This window comes from Camellia sinensis, chromosome 1 (assembly GCF_055761805.1).
Source record: "Camellia sinensis isolate YWXY chromosome 1, ASM5576180v1, whole genome shotgun sequence".
NCBI lineage: Eukaryota > Viridiplantae > Streptophyta > Magnoliopsida > Ericales > Theaceae > Camellia > Camellia sinensis.
In genome coordinates this window covers 237485145-237506945 of record NC_138961.1, presented here as the reverse complement: position 1 = coordinate 237506945, position 21801 = coordinate 237485145, and positions in this window count along the sequence as shown.

The window sequence follows — 21801 nt, the reverse complement described above, 5'->3', positions numbered from 1 at the left end:
ATTTTTATTAAGACTAGAATCATCCACATCCAAAACTAAAAAATCATCTGAAAGATAACCAAAACCATAAAAAATTGTTCCCAAATAAATGCTAACACCATTATTCTCAAAACAAAAACTAAAACTAAAACCAAGGCTCATCATGCTAATAATTGAAACTAAGTTTCGCCGAATATCCGGAGCATAAAGAACATCATGAAGATACAAGGTGCGCCCTCGTCGCATTTCCAGCTTGAATGTGCCAGTGCCAATGCCAAGCACCTCCACATTGGACTCGTTCCCCATGTAAACTTTTCTGCTCCCAGCAAGTACTCGGCGATACTCAACAAACCCTACTCTGTCCCTCGCGATGTGGTCTGTTGCTCCGGAGTCTACAACCCAAAAATGAGGAGAATGAACAATTAATGCTTGACTAGACACAAAGCATTGAATGTGAGAAATTAAGTAAGGGAGTACCTTCTTCTGCTTAGGGCAATCCCGAGCGAAGTGTCCTTCTTTGTTACAGTTAAAGCATGTTAATTTAGCCTTTGCCTTCTTACCACCTCTCATGCCCCTACGCTTGAAATTTCTAGCGCCATTGGGCTTAAGCGCAGCTGTTGCTTGCTCCTTAGGGGTACCTTTTGCTTTTTCACGTTTGAACTGAGAAGTCCTATATGAGCTTGACTCAACCACCATAGCAGAACCATCAGACTTAGCCGCCTCAAGGCGTTTAGCCTCTAGCTCCAAATGACGCGATATGTCGTCGAATATTTTCACACTCTCATTATGCATCATGTTCTGCTTCATCTGCTCCCAAGAATTTGGCAGAGAGCGAATCACAGCTTGTACTTGCTGCTTTTGAGTCAAATTGTGCCCAGCAGTTGCAAGCTCACGTATCATGGCTGACATGACCCTTAAATACTGCTTCATTGAGTGATGCGCCTTTTTTTGATATGAGTCAAACTTCATAGTCAGCCCACGTAGCTTTGCCAAAGAGGTAATACCAAACTTTTGCTTGAGAGTTTCCCACATCTCAAATGCAGTCGGGCAATGCTCAAACTCACTAATCAAGTCGTTGTGCATGCTGCTCAACATAGTAAAGCGCGCACACCGATCTTTGTTACACCAAGTCTGAAAGGCTTCAAGATCATGACGATGTTGAGTTGTATTGCCCTGCTCTGGCTCAACCATCACTTGTTCAAGTGTGATCAACACTTCTTGCTCATTGAGGAGGTATTGGATCTTACGGCGCCATATGTCATAATTGTCGCCATCCAATTTCTCTCCCTTAGTTAAGTCTGCCACCACTGTCTTAGCGGCCATTTCTACATATAGAGTAAACAAATGCGCAGGGGTTATTAATGATAGCAACACAAAAAAAAATTATTTTGAAGCAAAAAAGAATCTAAATTAAATAATGATAATTTTACACATGTCTCAAGATCGAAAATTTGCTATGCTCGTAATCATCTCTTGCGCCTCTAGTGATAATTATCAAAATTTAATTTAATTCCATGCGCAAAAAACAACCAATCAATCTCTCACTACTTAAGGCATATACAAAGCATGATAAATTCCATACAATAGCATCTTCATGTAAATTTACAAACAATTCATGCTATATAATGTGTACATATATATACATGATTAAGAAAATACGAAAATACCCAACTAGGCTCTGATACCAATGTAAATCAACAGTATAACGCAGCGGAATAAAAATTATGGTCATACCTTTCTTGCAGAGTCTGAATAAAAAAGATCTCGTGGGTAAATCACGTGCTTCCTGAATCTGATCAGTCAACCCAGCAGTGGGGTGATATTACAACAGTGAATATCACCCACACAAATCACAGTGCAAACGGCTTTTATCGTTGTTTTTGGGAGAGAGTCAGAATATGAGAAATTTCTGTGTGTTTTAGACTTGACAGAAGGGTCTCAATTTATACATGTATAGGGGAGAGAGGAAAAGCTTCCAGCCTTTATGGCTGGTCATTAATGCACCATTAGCCTTTGCAATAAAGGCAGGAGTTACAAACCCCATTAATGCAGGAGTTACAAACCCCATTAATGCAGGAGTTACAGTTATAAATTCAAAGCATTGAAATGGTTATGCCACATGGGCGCCCATTTCTAACATTTACCTATCTTGAGAGAAAGAGAGAGAGAGAGCGAGGGGCCAGAGCTAGAGTTTCTGATCCAAAACAAAGCTGAAAAGCCATGAATGATTATTATCGGCATGAAATCAGCTGCAGCACAACCTTTCGAAATAGTTGAAAAGCTTTATCATGATGATCATCATAAAATTACTTACTTACTGTGGCCAAATTTAAGCAAATTCTAAATTGCATTTTGTTTAATATCTCCTTTTTTCTCGGCAAGTAATCCTGCAAAGTATCTGAACAACCTCATAATTTCTGTTTTGCCAAAGCAACCCTTTGGAAACTGGAGTCTGCCGGAGATCCGCTATACGTAGTTCACCGTGTAAATTATTCTGCTGCATCTCCATCCAAACAAATTATGTCCTCGACCTTCCTGATCACAGAGACGCAACAATTCTTTGTTCTAAACAAGGATGGTTGCTGCTTTCAAGGAGGGGATATAAAGATTTTAGAGACTGCACTACAGGAAATTACACTTTCAGATGGCTCTTTTTTAGTCGCCAAAAGTCAATGGCGGCTAAAGTTTTTTGTCGCCCACTTAATCGACGAAGCCTTTACGTTGGTCGCTAATTATCTTGTCTTCGGCTACTAAAATGAACTTAGTTGCCAATGGCCACATTTTGGCTACTAAAATGAGCTGGTCCATCCTCTTGCTTAATCCATTTACCAAGGCTAAGATTGAGATGCCGAAGCCATACTGCGTGAGACATGGCGCTTTTCTTTTTCCACCACCCCCAGCAGCTTGCCCGTGGCAGTGCTCCTCAAAATGCAGGTTCTTTTTGGTAGTAAACCTACTACTTTCTGGGTTGCTCACATCTTTCACAAAGAATGGCGCGATTATAATTTCGCATCTCCTGATTATAGCAGGCAGTGCTGCTACCTACATTTGATCTTCCAACAAGAAGAAGGGGAAGTGTACTACTTCGACAAACTAGGGAAAGCTCTAATTCAGACTATTGCAACTTCAAGTTGGAGAATATTCATTCCGTCAGCTTAGACACCAATCCAATGTGAGTATGTGCAGTTTGAGGGTCAAATTGTGTGCAATGTCCAAGACTGAATAAGGGGATGTTTTGATTACTTTAGTCTTATGACACCTTGCTTTTGTGGCAAGGATAAGGGCACAAAGCAAATTTATTTGTTTAGCCACAACGATCGAACTACTGCTACCTCCTCCTCCTCCTCCTCCTACACATTGGAATGCTAATGCTAAACTATTAGTGAATATACACAACTTGGTTAAAGGAACTTGTCAAATGTTTCCTCCAAATATTTTATGAATAGCAACAATTATTACACTACAAGAAAATGCACTTTTGGCGACTAAAGTTTTAGTCGCCAAAAGTAAGGTTTTTAGTCGCCGAAGCCTTTTCCCGACTAAATATTTTGGTCGCTAGATTTGTCGCGGGAAAACGGTCGGGGAAGGTTTTGGCGACTAAAAAAAATTTAGTCTCCAAAAGTCCTATTAACGGCTACTAATGTTTTAGTAGGGAAAAGTACGAGGTATTGGCGACTAAATATTTTTTAGTAGCCAAAAGTCATAAATTGACGACTAAATATTTAGTCGCCAAAAGTTTTTTAATAAAATTAATTTTTATTTTCAGCGACTAAAACTTTTAGTCGCCCAAAGTATCATTTATTATTAGCTACTAAATATTTAGTCACCAAAAAAAATTAATTTTCATATTTTTTTTTAGCTACTAAACTATTTAGTCGCCTAAAGTCTCATATATTTTTGACTACTAAATTTTTAGTCGCCAAAAAATCTTTGGTTTGTTTTTGGCTACTAAATTTTTAGTAGCCAACAAGTTTTATTTTATTTTTTTGGCTACTAAACATTTAGTCACCAAAAACTTTATTTAGTGTTATTTTTTTTATTTTTTTTTATTATTAATTTCTGCACAACTTGTGTTTATTTCGTACAACCTGCACCCTGTGTATAAACAAAACAATACATATGTCTATTTCTATTTCACTTTCAACCATAAAAAAATTTGGTCTTGTAACATCAAATTCTGTACAAACCAAATATAATCCAACCCAAAATAATAATTCCATACAAACAGATAATCATACAAAAATGATGTCCTCCGTATACAAAAAAGAAATATCCACTAGTAATCTATACCACCAGAAAATAACTTCATCTCTGTTGGATCAACAACTATTGCAGTAATTGGTAGTGGAAAAACTCGAGTTTGTAAAAGTCTTCCAGTTACAAGATTCCATACCTACTGGAGGGTAATTTTTGGTGAAAATTGGGCCGAGCTATGAAATGGACTTTATGGCCCCAAAGTACGAAGGACCGGGTAAAATGGGCCGAGAAGTTACTCCGGCCCATGAGAAAGAAAGTTACTTCGGTCAAAAGAGATGTAGTTACTTCGGCTCAGGAATTGTAAAGCTATTTCGGTTTGGACAAATTGAGTTAGTCCGGTCTCCGAGTTATTCCGGTCATGACGTATTCTGTATAGATCGGTCAAGGCCTTGCTACTCGGTAGCTCGGTCCCAACATATCATGGTTCATACATGGGAGAACCGAGATACGGAGTAAAAGGAAGGGCCGAACTAAGGATAGTTCGGCCTACCTTGTGGCTCAGCTTAGCCAGTTTACTTCAGTTAAATGGTAGTTCGGCCGTAGTAAAAACCATCCCACGTGGTTTAAGCAGTGGGGGGGGGTGTAAAAGGATAAGCATTATCTTTTAGGAGTATGAATCCTAGGAGGACTTTGCATGGAGAAATAAAAGTCCTACTAGGATTGTGCCACTCGAAACCTATAAAAGCTCACAAGCATCACCTTGGAGGAGGTAACATAACACAACATACAATTTTGCTTCCTGAATACATTGAGCTTTGTCTATTTGTCAAGTTTGCTGACTTAGGCATCGGAGAGGTTTCCGGCACACACCCGCCGGCTAGCTCACGTTTGTGTTTTCAGGTGACAAAGCGACATCGTACGGAGAAGCGTGGACTTAGTCAACAGGATTATACGAGGAGAATTATTTCTTCCCCGTACAATTGGCGCCGTCTGTGGGAAAAACAGACAGAACAAAACCTCTTGATTAAAGCTTCTCCCCTTTACATTCAATGGCACACATTGAAGAATTGCCGCAGTCCGCCGTCGACGGACTAACTCCAGAAGGGGGCGCAAGGCGTGAAGGATTACCTTCTGTCCCTCCCATGGCGGACTTGGAGCCCCAACGACATACCTCCAGGAGGGATGCTAGGGGAAGACGGACTCACAGCCCCCGTCAATCCCATTCTCAAAGTCTCGACAGGCAAAGACGGAGGATTGACCCTCAAGCTCTGGAAGATTGCGTGAAAGAACAAGATGAATTGATAAGGAAGATGGCGGCGGACATGGAGGCCTTGAAATGCCAGATGAAGAAAAAAGAAGTGGCGACAGGAGAGGGGCGCAAAAACAAGACGCCCCCTCGCCACTCAGAAAATCGTAGTAGGAATACTACACCCTCGCAAGGAGAGAGCAGAAGCCTCAGAACAGGCGACACTCAATCCTGGTCTTCCAGAACTCATCATTCCAGGTCTGAGAGGACGAGATCTGAAAGGTCATACACTGAAGGAAGCACATATTGGCCCTCGCATTCGCACCAAACCAGATCTAGACAGACGAAATTACCCAGATCATCCGACTTACGAACCGTGCTCGAAGAGAAAGCACGATGCAAGGAGGATGCCAGGGCAAGGGATCCACACAGAGTTTCAGCCTTGCAGCGGTTGGCTCCTCGGACGCATGGAAGCGTCGAGGTTAGAATGCCAATACCGCGCCCTGCCTATGAACCGACGGACAAGGCATTAGCGAGCCTGCAGACTTCACCGTTTGTTCCAGCAATCGAAAATGCGCCCCTACCATCAGGCTTCCTTCAGCCGAAATTCACTACATATGAAGGGAAGACGGATCCCTACTCACACTTAAGCCATTTTCGCCAAGTCATGGCTGTATACAGGCGAAACGAGGCCTTAATGTGCATACTTTTCCCATCAAGTCTTGGCGACCTCGGCTTGACTTGGTTCGAGAAACTTCCTGAGGGCAGCATAGCCTCTTGGGCGCAATTGGCAGAAGCATTCGTAACAAGGTTCCGAACGAACACTAAAACCTCGGTAGAGATCGACCAGCTTCTCTCCAACGACATGGGTGAAAAAGAGACCCTAAGATCCTACAACAGTCGCTACTGGGAGACATTCAATCAGATTGGGGACTGCCCCACCAATCTCGCCATTGCACATTATAAAAGAGGCCTTCCAGTTGGGAACAGACTGAGGGACTCGATCACCATGACGCCACCCCTCACTATGGAAGCCCTGATGGAAAGAGTGCATCAGCACATCAGGCTAGAAGAGGATGACGCACGAGCAAAAGCAAAATCTAGTGTGACCGCAGTACCGGAAAAGAAGACCTCAGCAAAGGTCAATACAGTAGATCGTCAGAGCAAAAACGGGCGTGGCAGACGAGATAACGGAGAAGACCCGGATAAAAGATGGTTGAGAATCCGCACTGCCATAACCACGGTGTTCAAGAAACCGATATATGGGATTCTTAGCGAAATAAGAGATGAGCCTTTCGTCAAGTGGTCAGCCAAGCTAGGAGAAGCCCAGAGGGACTATGACGAAAGATCGCGGTGCACCTTCCACAAAGAAAAGGGACACCGCACGGAGAATTGCACACCATTAAGACAACACCTGGAAGAGTTAGTGGCAGCGGGCCACTTGGACAAATACATTGAATGAGGGACGCAACCAGCCCCCCAGGATCACAATAACCCCAACGGAATGCCAATCGACGCCCCACCTCAAGGCATTATCAATGTAATACATGGAGTCTTTGAACCTGAGCGTGTATGCGAGCTCAGAGGATCAATCAAGAAGGCTGAGCACTTTAGAGAAGTGTTAAGTGCCCAACCTGCCAGCAAGAAGGGAAAGACAGAGGCAACAAACGGCATGTTCTTCTCGGATAAGGACTTGGATCGAATATACTGTCCTCACAATGATGCTCTGGTCGTCACTCTCCGAGTCAAGGATTTTGACGTCAAGCGGATTCTGATTGACCAGGGTAGTTCATGTGAGATCATGTATTACGATACATTTAAACAACTGAAGCTACAAGACAAAGACTTAGCGCCTGCAGTCTCTCCCCTAATTGGATTCAACTCCATGCCAGAGTGGCCCGTCGGCAAAATAATTCTTCCAGTCAAAGCAGGAAGCGTAACAAAACAAGTGGAGTTCTGGGTATTGAAGGTCCCCTCCACTTACAACATCATCTTGGGCAGAATATGGCTGCACACCATGCGTTCGGTGGCATCATCCTACCACCAAGTGATGCGGTTTCCCAACGACTCCGGTATAATTGAAGAAGTATATGGAGATCAAATCATGTCAAAACAATGTTTCACCACGATGAATGGCAGCCGCGCTGCCAAAGGGTACGTTCATTCGGTGGAAGAACCAGAAAGTAATGAGCTATTCGCAGACGTCGGCAAAGCGGCGGATCAGAAAGCAGTGGAGGACTTGGTAGAGGTAAAAATAGAAGAAAAGAACCCGAATAAGTTCTTTTTGCTTGGTTCGTCGTTGTCCAGCACTGAGAGATTAGAGGTCTTGAATTTCTTGACCTCTAACATCGAAGTGTTCGCCTGGACGCCCTACGACATGCCAGGCATTGATCCAAACTTCATCTGTCACCAGCTCAATATCCACCCATCCGCCAGACCAGTCATTCAGCGCATACGCAGATCGGCACTCCACCACGCCGAAATAGTGGCGGAAGAAGTAGGCAACCTACTGGAGGCAGGAGCAATAAGAGAAGTGCACTACCCAAGATGGATCTCCAACACAGTCGTGGTGCCAAAGAAAAATGGCAAATGGCGAGTCTGCGTCGACTACAAAACAGTCAACAAGGCATGCCCAAAAAACAGCCTCCCTCTACCGCGGATAGACCAACTGGTGGACCTAACGGCGGGGCATAACCGACTTAGCTTTCTGGATGCATACAGAGGCTATCACCAAATCGCCATGCATGAACCAGACCAGGAGGTCACATCTTTTACAACTCCAAGAGGATTATACTGTTACAAGGTCATGCCCTTTGGCCTAAAAAACACAGGGGCAACATTTCAACGGATGGTCACCCAGATGTTTGAACCTTTGTTAGGCAGAACAATGGAAGCTTACATCGACGACATGGTGGTCAAAAGCAAGGACGAGAATGACCATCTTAAGGACCTAGGCGAAATGTTTGAAATCCTGAAGAAACACAAGTTGCGCCTCAATGCGTCCAAGTGTGCATTCGGAGTAGGATCTGGCAAATTCCTGGGCTTCTTCGTGACCAACCGAGGTATAGAGGCAGACCCCTCTCAAATCAAGGCAATCCAAGATCTGGAGAGACCAAACTCAGTAAAAGAAGTGCAGCATCTCACCGGCATGGCAGCTGCACTCAACCGGTTCATAAGCAGGTCGTCAGATAGACTACGACCATTTTTTCATGCCTTAAAAGCCAAGTTTGAGTGGGATGAAGAATGCGACCGAGCTCTGGAAAGCTTAAAGGAGTATATGTCTTCCCCACCACTGCTTGTTACTCCAGTACCTGGTGAAGAACTCTTCTTATACTTGGCGGTGTCTCAGCGAGCAGTAAGCGCAGTGTTGGTTCGTGCAGAAGGAATCCAACACTTACCCATCTATTATGTCAGCAAGACACTGCTAGGAGCCGAAACAAGGTATTTGCCACTGGAAAAACTGGCATTAGCCTTAATGATGGCCTCCAGGAAATTGGCACACTACTTTCACGCCCACACCATAGTCGTCCTCACAGCTTTCCCACTCAAAGCTTTGTTTGAGAGGGTGAACTTTTCTGGACGAGTTTTGAAATGGGCAGTAGAGTTGGGACAATTCGATATCAAGGTCCAACCCATAACCGCAATAAAAGCCCAATCTTTGGCGGACTTCGTCGCAGAGTTTACTCCTGGAAGTCATCATATCTGCCCGGTCGACCTAACTGACACAACCGAACTAGGGACGGAAGTTGACGCCGGAATAGCGCAACCCCTAGTAGAAGGTACTCAGTCAAACTCCGAGGCAGACTAGACTAAGGACAACAAGGAAGAAACAAACAAAGGTTCACCAACAGTACAATCAGATGACGAAGGGCAGACAGCAAACATGGACCTTGAAGAAAACACCATCCTTGACCCCACGACATCATCTGACCCCTCCACGTGCTGGAAGTTGTTCGTTGGAGAGATGTGGAAGCTCTTTGTGGATGGAGTATCCAACCGGCATGGTGCAGGGCTTGGCATAGTCCTCATCTCCCCAGACGGCCTGGTTGTAGAGCAAGCAATCAACCTTGGCTTCCCAGTATCAAACAACGAAGCGGAGTATGAAGCGCTTCTCGCAGGACTCAAATCAGCATGCTACATGAAGGCCACCGAACTAATGGTTTACAGCGACTCACAACTGGTGGTAAATCAAATTTCTGGCGACTATGAAGTGAAGGACGATAGGATGGCCAAGTACCAAGAGTTGGTCAGAACAGAGATCAAGAAATTTGAAGTAGTAAGGATAGAGCAAATCGGTAGGGAGGAAAACAGCAGAGCAGACGAACTAGCAGGTTTCGCCTCCATGGCAGATACCTCCATACCCCATCCACTACTGATCGACTACCTACCCAGACCAAGCATAGAAGACTCCGAAGCAGAAGAAGTATGTTGCACAGAACTAGGCCCCTCTTGGATGGATCCCATCATCCTGTTCTTAAAAGACGGCATCCTACCAAAAGAGAAAAAAGAAGCCAACAGAATAAGAGCGAAATCACAACGATTCTGGCTCTCACCATCCTTAGCATTATACAAGAAGTCATTCTCAGGACCCTACCTAAAGTGCGTACATCCCAGCAAAGTAGAAGCTTTCTTATACGAGATACATGAAGGGGTGTGCGGAAGCCATCAAGGTGGAAGATCGTTAGCTTACAGGGTCATTTCACAAGGTTACTGGTGGCCATACATGCAGGCAGACTCAGAGAAATATGTCAAGAAGTGTGAAAAATGCCAAAAATTCGCACACCAAATTCACCAACCAGCAAGAGAACTCCTACCATTGACCAGCCCATGGCCTTTCGCAATGTGGGGCTTGGACATAGTAGGACCGCTTCCAACAGCACCCGGTAACAGGAAGTTCTTTATCGCAGCAACAGACTACTTCACAAAGTGGGTGGAAGCAGAAGCATTGGCATCAATCAAAGAAAAAGATGTGAAGAAGTTCGTTTGGCAGAATATCATCACTCGGTTTGGCATACCAAAAGCCCTAATCTCAGACAATGACACTCAGTTCGACGGCAGAATCTTCAGAAGCTTTTGTGAAGAATACAAGATAGAGTTCTACAATTCTACACTGGCATATCCTCAAGCAAATGGCCAAGCAGAAGCATCAAATAAAGTCGTCTTGGATGGACTTAAGAAAAGACTAGAGAAGGCAAAAGGCAAGTGGGCAGACGAACTTCCTCATGTTTTATGGGCTTACCGCACCACACCTCGACGATCAACAGGAGAGACACCATTCTCCTTAGCCTATGGAATAAAAGCAGTAATCCCACTGGAAGTTGGCCTCCCCACAATCCGAAGCGAAAATTTTGATCCAGACTTCAATGAAGAAGCCATAGCGTTGGAACTCGACCTTGCGGAAGAAAGAAGAGAAAGGGCATTGGTTCATATCGCTTCATACCAACGAGAGTTAATCAGAAAATACAGCAAAAAGGTACATCCAAGACAATTCAAGATCGGCGATTGGGTACTGCGCAAAGTAATTACTGTTGGAAAAATGAGTTTTAGCGGCGTTTTAAAAATGCCGCTATATATATGAAAAACGCCGCTAATTCCTTTAGTGACGCGTACCACCAAACGTCGAGGATGCGACCGTCGCTATAAGTTTAAGACGCTTTAAAAACGTCGTAAAATTAGTATAGGCGGCGTTTATAAAAAACGCCTCTAAATGTGGCAGCCAATGGTAATATGACGTCACACAGGCATTCCACAACGCTTCAAAAACGTCGTAATAACTTTTTTGTTATTTTAAAAATATAACTATAGTGACGTTTTGAAAAACGCCGCAATAGATTTTTTTCCTTTTTTTTAAACTACTAATTTTGTAAGATTTAACTTTAAAAATATACCTGTAAAATAGCAATAATGAATAAAACTTTGTACAGACATATTTCTGTGAGATTACTATTCCCTCATGAGAGGGCGATTTATGATCCGGTGTTGGGCCGAGGTATCGACCGAGCAAGTTGAGAGCCCAGCAGTGCATTGGGCCGAGATGATCGACTGTTCACCCAGAGATGGGCTACCAGAACTTGGGCCGGGCCGAGTTTGGACTGAGTGTATGCCGCCCCGGACCGTATGGAAGCTGCTCGGCCAGGAAGTGACCGGTCAGACCAGGATGCTCGGTCCGAGGATGGTCGAAACCAGACAGACCGAGAGACCGGCGCCCGGAAAGGCGCAGTCAGCTGAGGTAGTTGATTGACCGGCGAGAGGGCCAACCAAAGGAGGAGCCCGGGCTAGGCTTTGCCGAGATGCCGCTTAGCCCGGTCCTTCATGTGTTTGTCCGGCTAGGCGCATGGGTTTGAAGCATGACATGGCCGAGGTAGAACAGCTCGGCTGCCGAGCTCCAGCCGTGAGGTCAAGCAGTTGAGGTTAGGTGGTGAATGGCATGGTTTATGCTGACAGATGGGATAGCAGAGCCACGTGTCAGGAGATGACTGGGAGTGGATATGGGGTTCAGAAGGTATAAAAGCATGCCTGCGCCCCCCATACGTAACACACGAACATATCTGTAAGGATTTCTTACATTCAAACACTCTCTCCTTTCTCTCTATTCCCTCTAAGGTGTGTGCTAACTTGACCGTCGGAGGGTTTTTCCGGCCACACACCGCCGGGTAGCTCATCGTTATTTGCTCGCAGGTGATCGGATATCGACGGAGCTCGGAAGAAAGGAATACGGGCACGCCGGAATATTTGCTCCCCGTACAATTGGCGCCGTCTGTGGGAATCTTGACAGACAAAACCTTGTCTTTCAGGTTCATCTGATCGCCGTCCATGGCGAACAACGACGAGTTTCCGTTGTCCGCCATCGACGGAGCCACCCCGTAGTATACCCGAAGGAGAGAGGGACCTCCTGCCGTCCATCCAATGGCAGACTTGGGGACGCCCACTGGAGGACAGTCAGGAGAGACTCACACGCCAGGCGACTGGAGAGCAAGTTAAAGGACCAAGACGCTGTTATCAGGCGGATGGCGGCGGAGATGGAGGATCTTAAGCGGCATGTCAAAGGGAAAGGTGTAGCTGGAGTGGGAGACCACAGTGAGCGCACCCCGTCCCGCCGGTCAGGCGATCAGAGTCAGCGACGTACACAGTCCATTTCCGTCACCAGGAGTTACCAGGTTGGTGATTCCGACGTGCATGCAGAAAAGTCTAGCGCGCAAGACAGCACCTACAAACCCTCACATCCGGCGACGACGTCGAGGTACTCTTATTCTGCTCAGTCAGAGGACCTGCGGGCAGTATTAAGGGAGCGGGCTCGCCGGCGCGAAGCTTAGAGAATACCAGCTTTCCAGCGGCTCTCCTACGGGGTTCACGCCAGCGAGGAGGTCGGAATGCCTCCACCCCGCCAAGCATTGCCAATATTTGAAGATACAGACCTGGCCAGGCTGAGTGCCACCCCTTTTTCCTTGGAAATAGAGACAACACCGCTTCCGGCAGGCTTCCACCAGCCTAAGTTCACGCTCTACGACGGCAAAACCGATCCTTATATGCATGTGAGCCACTTCCGACAGGTCATGGCTGGACATAGGCGAAATGACGAACTTATGTGCCTAATCTTCCCGTCCAGTTTAGGTGAGCTGGGCTTAAAGTGGTTTGAGAGGTTGCCGGAAGGGAGCATACAACGATGGCATCAGTTGGCCGAAGCGTTTGTTACGCGCTTCAAAACCAACACAAAAACACCAAAGGAAGTCGATCACTTGCTGAGTGTCAAGATGGAACCGTGCGACACACTGAAGGCATACAATTCAAGGTATTGGGAAACCTTCAACGAGATCCTGGATTGCCCGGTCAACCTTGCAATCACGCAATATAAGCATGGTCTCCCGGTCGGACATAGACTACGGGACTCGCTTACCATGCACCAGCCGACCTCCATGGGCCAGCTCATGCAGCGCATCAATGAGCACATCCGAGTAGAGGATGATGCATCAGCTTCCACCGTGAAGGCCACTTTGGTCGGAACAGACAAGAAGACAGCAGGCAAAGTGCACGCAGTTGGGCAAGAGTCCAGCCGCTCAAATGACCGAACAGAGGAATCCGACCGAGGTTCAAATCGTAAAAACTGGCGAAGAGGACGTCGGAATGACCGGGATGATTACCCCCGGGATGACATCGAGGACGCAAACAGAAGAATGAAGGCGAGGACTGGCATAACCACGGTCTTCAAGATTCCAATCTATCGCATACTTAGTGAAATCTGAGACGAGGAGTATGTCCGGTTTCCTGCTAAGTTGGGCGATGGACAAAAGGGCTACAATCCGCGGTATCGTTGTACGTTTCATCGAGAGAGGGGCCACCGGACTGAGGATTGTTTGCCTTTGCGACAACACTTGGAAGAACTGGTTGCGGCCGGGCATCTGGACCTTTACATCGACGGCGGCGTGAAACCGAATCAGGCACCGGTCGATCCCAGGGGACAGGATGACCGAGATGCACCACCACAAGGAGTTATTAATGTCATCCATGGCATCGTGGAACCGGAGCGTGTTTGCGAACTCCGGGGCATGATCAAGAAGGCAGAGCATATGAGGGAAGTTTTGTCAGTACAACCTGCCATCAAAAGGGGGAAGACAGAAGAGAAAGACGTGATTAGTTTCACCTCAAGGGATTTAGAGCGTATCCAGACGCCGCACAACGATGCTCTTGTAGTAACACTACGCATCAAAGAATTTGATGTTAGACGGATCTTGATCGACCAGGGAAGCTCGGTCGAGATCATGTATTATGATGCGTTCAAACAGCTCAAACTCCGTGAGACAGACTTGGCTCCGGCCACTTCGCCACTGGTTGGATTTAACTCGCAGCCGGAGTGGCCATTGGGAAAGATTATCTTGCCGGTCAAAGCAGGATCCGTGGTCAAGCAAGTGGAGTTTTGGGTGCTACAAGTGCCTTCAACGTACAACCTTATCCTTGGAAGAGGATGGCTTCACGCCATGCAAGCCGTAGCATCGACTTACCACCAGGTGATGAGATTCCCCTCGGCTATAGGGGCAATCGAGGAGATTTGGGGTGATCAGGTCATGTCCAAGCAATGTTTCGTGGCGGTCAACGGGAGCCGGGCTGCCAAGGGATTCGTTCAAATGATCGAGGGACCGGAGGACCAGAGTGTCTTGGATGATATTGGCACCAAAGCCGAAGACAAGGCTGTTGAAGAATTGGTTGAGGTGCGGATTGATGCCGAGCAGCCGGACAGATTCTTCTTGCTCGGTTCAAGTCTCTCGGCCATGGAGAGAACCGAGATGATTGAGTTTTTGATGGCGAATATCGAAGTCTTTGCATGGTCGCCCTACGACATGTCTGGCCTTGACCCAAGCTTTATCTGCCATCACCTCAATGTCTTCCCTGGAGCAAAGCCAGTCATCCAGCGAACAAGGAGATCGGCGCTGCATCACGCCGAGGTAGTAGCAGAGGAGGTAAAGAACTTGCTTGAGGCACGAGCAATACAGGAAGTGCACTACCCTCGGTGGATTTCCAACACGGTAGTGGTGCCTAAGAAGAATGGAAAATGGCGAGTTTGTGTCGACTACAAGACAGTCAACCGAGCTTGTCCAAAAGACAGTTTCCCTTTGCCGCGCATTGACCAGCTAGTGGATTTGACGGCTGGACACAATCGGCTCAGTTTCTTGGATGCGTACCGCGGCTACCACCAGATTGCCATGCATAGGCCTGACCAAGAGATCACCTCTTTCACGACTCCAAGGGGACTCTTCTGCTATCGAGTTATGCCCTTTGGTTTGAAAAACGCCGGGGCAACCTTTCAGAGGATGGTGACCAAAATGTTTGCTCCTTTGCTCGGTCGGACAATGGAGGCTTACATCGACGATATGGTGGTAAAGAGCCGACATGAGGCAAACCATTTGTCCGACTTAACCGAGATGTTCGCCATTCTGAAGAAGTACAAGCTGCGCTTGAACGCCTCGAAGTGTGCCTTTGGTGTGGGATCCGGGAAATTTTTGGGATTCTTAGTCACGAACCGAGGCATCGAAGCAGACCCTACTCAGATTAGAGCCGTGCAAGAGTTGAAGCAGCCCAGCTCAGCTAAGGACGTGCAGCATCTGGCCGGGATGGCCGCCGCGCTTAATCGATTTATAAGCCGGTCATCAGATCGCTGCCGCCCTTTCTTTCAAGCATTGAAGTCAAAGTTCTCATGGGATGACGAGTGTGACCGAGCTTTGGCCGAGCTCAAGGATTATTTGTCTTCTCCGCCACTGTTGGTTACACCAGAGCCCGGTGAGGAACTCTACCTTTACCTTGCCGTCTCCCAGCACGCAGTAAGTGCGGTGTTAGTCCGGGCTGAAGGAATCAAGCACCTCCCAATTTTTTACGTAAGTAAGACCTTGCTGCCGGCTGAGACGAGGTACTTGCCGCTGGAAAAGCTTGCGTTGGCACTGATGATGGCTTCGAGGAAATTGGCACATTATTTTCACGCCCATACCATCGTCGTACTGACCGAGTTCCCCCTCAAGGCCTTGTTTGAGCGCGCAGACTTTTCAGGCCGAATTTTAAAATGGGCGGTCGAGTTGGGACAGTTCGATGTGAAGTTCCAACCGCGCACCGCAATCAAAGCCCAAACCTTGGCCGATTTTGTTGCCGAGTTCTCACCTGGCACTCATCCGGTATGCCCGGTCGACATTGCCGAGGCAGATGATGAGACGCACACAATGCCAACCGAGGCACAACCAGCTGCAGAAGGTCGCGCCGCGGAGTTAGCGCGCACCATCGAAGTTCCCTCAGTTTGCACGGTAATACCTCCCGGTGCTGCGATGACGGAGTTGTGTATCACCAACCCATCCACTCTGTCCGGTACCGCATCACCACGGGGGGAAGGAATGGTTCCACACAGCTCAGAACTTGATGATTCGCCTATGGACTTGGGCATTCTGAACCAACTTGCTGAGTCCGGTGCCGAATCATCAAGGGGGGGAGGAATGGTTCCAGACAGCTCAGAACCTGCGGCCGGCTTCACACCGTAACCTGGTGATTCGCCTACGGACTTGGGCATTACGGACCAACTTGCTGAGTCCAGTGTCGAATCACCAAGGGGCACTGACTTTGAACCGGTCAACACCAAACTTGACACCGCACAGCCGAGCAGTTGTGATCCCATTGCCCTTCGTAACTCTCAGGACCCATCTGACTGCTGGAAGCTTTTTGTGGAGGACATGTGGAAGCTTTTTGTTGATGGAGCGTCCAACCGTCATGGTGCCGGCCTAGGTATCGTTCTTATATCCCCGGACGGCCTAACCATTGAGCATTCTATCACACTCGGCTTCCCGGCGTCTAACAACGAGGCTGAGTACGAGGCGCTTCTTGCTGGGCTCAAGAGCGCAATTCAAATGAAGGCTGCCGAGCTTCTGGTATATAGTGATTCCCAGCTTGTGGTTAACCAAGTTTCAGGGATTTATGAAGCGAAGGACGACAGGATGGCGAAGTACCAAGCTCTGGTCAGGGACTATATCAAGCAGTTTGAGGCAATCAGAGTCCAACGGATTGGCCGAGAAGAAAACAGCCGGGCTGATGAACTCGCCGGCCTCGCTTCCATGGTCGATAGTACGTCTCCAAACCCCCTGTTGATTGACTTTCTTCCGCGGCCGAGCATTGAAAACGCCGGGCAGACGGATGTACTCTGCGCCGAGCTAGGTCCTTCATGGATGGACCCCTTGATCTTGTTCCTCAGAGACCGGACTCTTCCAACGGACAAGAAAGAAGCACACAAAATCCGGGTGAAGTCAGAGCGGTTTTGGCTCTCTCCATCAGGCGCGTTGTATAAGAAGTCCTTCACCGGTCCTTATCTCAAGTGCGTGCACCCGAACAGTGTGGAGGCCTTCTTGTTTGAAATTCATGAAGGCATTTGTGGCAGCCACATCGGGGGCAGGTCCTTGGCCTATCGAGCTATTTCGCAGGGATACTAGTGGCCGTGCATGCAGGCCGACGCGCAAAAATATGTCCGCAAGTACGAGAAATGCCAGAAATTCGCCCATCAGATCCACCAGCCTGCCAGGGAACTTCTTCCCCTCACCAGTCCTTGGCCTTTCGCCATGTGGGGGCTAGATATAGTGGGACCATTGCCAACAGCACCGGGCAACCGGAAATTCTTCATCGCGGCCACAGATTACTTCACAAAGTGGGTTGAAGCTGAGCCCTTGGCAACCATCAAAGAGAAAGACGTGAAGCGATTTGTCTGGCAGAACGTTGTCACGCGGTTTGGCGTCCCCAAGATTTTGATCTCTGACAATGGCACCCAGTTTGACGGTCGCCTATTCAGAGGATTTTGTGAAGATCTGAAGATAGAATTCTACAACTCCACCCCGGCCTACCCGCAGTCCAATGGTCAAGCCGAAGCGTCGAACAAGACTATACTGGATGGGTTGAAGAAACGGCTGGAAAAGGTCAAGGGAAAGTGGGCTGAGGAATTGCCCAGTGTACTTTGGGCATACCGAACAACCCCGCGACGTTTAACCGGGGAAACTCCATTTGCTTTGGCTTACGGCATGGAAGCGGTCATACCCTTGGAAGTTGAAATACCCACCCTCAGAACCGAGAGTTTTGAGCCCGAGCTAAATGCCGAGGCTATTGCCTTGGAGCTGGACCTAGCAGAAGAGCGCCGGGAGAAAGCCCTCATCCATGTGGCCGCCTACCAACAAGAGCTCTCCAAGAAGTATAACAAGACAGTGCACCCCAGACCGTTCAAAGTTGGGGATTGGGTTTTGAGGAAGATTATGGGCAACACCCTGGTGCCAGGAGAAGGCAAACTAGGGGCAAATTGGGAAGGACCCTACAAGATCACTGGTCTGGCTGGCAAGGGGGCTTACCACTTGGAGGATCTAGAGGGAAGAGCCATACCCCGGCCATGGAATGCGGCCAACTTAAAATTGTATTATTTTTAAGCTTTTTACTTTCCTCTTTTTGTAAAGAAATTTTTTGGCTTGCGAAGCAGAATGTAATTCTTTTTGTCAAATTATAGAAGTCATTTTGCTTTAGCACTTGGATTATTGTTTTAATGTTACGGACCGAGATGATGTACTCCGGTTGGAAGAGTTGGTGTTTTGTCCAACTTAGGATTCCCAACCGAGATGATGTACTCCGGTTGGAAGAGTTGGTGTTTTGTCCAATTTTGGATTCCCAACCGAGATGATGTGCTCCGGTTGGAAGAGTTGGTGTCTTGCCCAACTTAGGATTCCCAACCGAGATGATGTACTCCGATTGGAAGAGTTGGTGTTTTGTCCAACTTTGGATTCCCAACCGAGATGATGTGCTCCGGTTGGAAGAGTTGGTGTCTTGTCCAACTTAGGACTCCCAACCGAGATGGTGTACTCCGGTTGGAAGAGTTGGTGTGTTGTCCAACTTAGAATTCCCAACCGAGAGGATGTACTCCGGTTGGAAGAGTTGGTGTTTTGTCCAACTTAGGATTCCCAACCGAGATGATGTACTCCGGTTGGAAGAGTTGGCGTTTTGTCAAACTTTGGATTCCCAACCGAGGTGATGTACTCCGGTTGGAAGTGTTGATTTGTTCGACTTAGTTACAGCCGAAGTGGCTACTTCGGTTCATGAATTTGTCTTGTTCTGCTGAAGTGCTTAGACCGTGTTATGTATTCCGGTTCGATGAGTTATACTGAGATGTTTTGCTGAAGACAGAACTAATTACAACCGCGCAGACACTTGCAAAAATTCGAATTTTTCATTGATAAGAAATTCATTACAAACGGAGGGGACAGAGCCCGGTTACATTAAAAAATTTGGAAGCAAAAATACATAAACAAGGAAAAAGAACACTAAACTAGGGGGGAGAGATTGGTGAACTCGTCTTCGCCGGCATCAAGGTTGACGGTAGGGCTGACTTCTTGGGCACCGGGCTCAGCACTGCCGAGCTGTTCTGGCACCTCGGCCTCCTCTGCCTCCGAATCTGTGTCGTCCTCTCCATCTTCAAGTCCCTCCTCGGCCTCCGCTTGCAGAGCGCTGAATACGTCATTTGCGTAAGGCACAAGGTAGACCGGTAGAGAAGCTGGGGGAGGGTTGGCAAATACGTCGGTGTCGGAGCCTTGGCCGAGGTGTTCGCAGGCGGACTTCCAACCGGCCTTGAAGTAGATGTCTTGTGTTGCAAAGACCTGCTTCTTGTAGCTCTGCTCGGCCTCGTTGAACCCGGCGTTGTTGGCAGCCCGGCAAGCCTTCCTCTTCGCCTTCTTCAAAGTGTCAACCTCGGCCTGGAGCTCACTTTGTTTTTTCTCGGCTGCGTCCAGCTGACCGAGCAGTCTGTTATTGTCAGCATTTGCTATCTGGAGGGAAGCCTTAGCCCGGCCGAGCTCGGCTTGAAGGCTCTCTACCTGGCTGGCTGTGTCGTTTGCCTTTTGCCTAAGCCGGTGGATGCGCTCCAAAACAAGATGCTGTTTTTGAATGGCCTGCACAAAAGCGAAGTAGATTAGAAAGGAGACCGAGAAGAAAAATTACCGGGCAAACACTTTGTGAAATTTTCAAAAGAGCGCCGACTTACCCTGGCCATGGACTTCACGGATGACTTGACCAACCGAGTGTCAGGGACGTGGTCACTGCCGACCACGTCGCTCGGTAGTAGGAATGCTTTGGACAGATCAAAGGTGAGCAGATGCCCTTTGTCAGCCTTGATCGAGGCAGTTGCTGGGATGTCCTGACCCCGTGTTTCAACTGTGGACGCCAAGCCGGTACTGGGGCGGGGGCGTCAGTCGGATGCTCGGTAGTTAGCTCGGTGACTAACTCGGCAGATGGGTCTGCCCGAGCCCTTTTCCCGGCCCGCCTTGCAGAAGGTTCTCGGCTGGATTGGCCGGTCGGTTGAGAGGCAAGGGCGACCACAGCGCCACTGGATTGACCGGCGACGGGTGAGCGAGTTGAAACGCTCGGCAGCTCGGCGGATGTGGCGGTGAGCAAGTTCTTGATTCTGCTGCGCTTGGCCATCTCTTGTTCTTCGGTCAGGCGAACGAGGGGCACGTCTGGCAGAGTAGGATCCGGTGGAGGAGTTAGAGCTCGGAGGAAGTCGGTGACCTTACTCCGGCGGGGAGCAGAGTATCTATATGTGGGACTGTAGCCGAGGAGTTGGTTACAATCTCGGTCGCGGTAGCGAAGCGCGGTCCTGATCGCCTCGACGTTGGGGAAGTTGTAGTTGGCTTGCAAGGCTTGGATGGCTGCAAAAGAAACAAGAGAATCATTAGTCTACAGAAACATCAAGTGTAAAAACCGAGATAATTTGCACGGCTTACATGTGCTCCCAAAATTTTTGCTAATCATCCAGCCCGGTACCTCGGCTGTCTCGTAGTTACCAGACACCCAGAAGAAATCATCGTCATGGAGATCCTTGTCTGGTGTGCCGGTCACGATTTTCTCTCTGCCCGGTCTAATCTTGAGGTAATAGGCGAGACCGTCGCCGGTGTGGCCCATCGTGTATTGCCTCAGTATCTCGGCTAGACCTAAGTTGATGCCTAGCCGATTGTTTAATTCGTGAACGCCGTTGATTATTCTATAAGTGTTGGTGGACACCTGTGTGGGTGCCAGCCCGGTGCGGCGGAGGAACTCGGTTATAAGAGGGTTGAGCGGGAAACGAAGACCCCCTTCAACGATGGATAGCACGGTGAAGGGGCACTCATCCCTACCCCAAGGTGTGGTCTCCTCCTCTGCGAGCTGCAGGTGGACATCGGCCGGGACGCCGTACTCCTCCCTGAACGTAGCCAGCGCAGCCGGAGTATCCACTAGGAAGCGGAATTTCCCCATTTTTGGTCGGCCTAGTGTATCCCGGCTGAGGGGTTTGGCTCTGTGTATTGGATGTTGCCCGGTCCTGAGAGCCTCAGGAATGACAGTGGTCCCCTTGGACTCTGCAGGAAAAGGATGGCAAGTGTTAAGTGTTAGCGCGGTCGCGCGAAAGGTGCTGGATTTTAGCTCGGTCATTAAGGGTGCCAAACCACCTCGGTTGTCTATTCTATCTAAGGAGCCCGGTCGCCCAATCGGACCAGATGTTAGCCCGGTTGAACGGCCAAGTCCTTTTGTCATCTCGGTTTTTGCTTTGGTTGAAACAAACATGTTGTTTGCCCGGTTTGGTCGGTTTTTTGGATCAAAAGAAGGCCCAGAGCCCGGTTCACCCCAGTTCTTCAGTGTTCTTCAGGAAGACGAAGAACACCAAGAACAGTGGAAGGTTTAATGCGGATTCTACGACCTATGCCCTAATAGCTATGTTTTTGTACCCTAATGTGTGTAATATGAAAGAAAATAGCAACTAGGGGGATCGAAAACCTTACCTTTGGAGGATGGGGGCTGTTCTTCCAAGAATGAGAAATGGCAGTCGAGATAGAGGAGAGGGCTTGAGCTCTGGATCGTCAGAT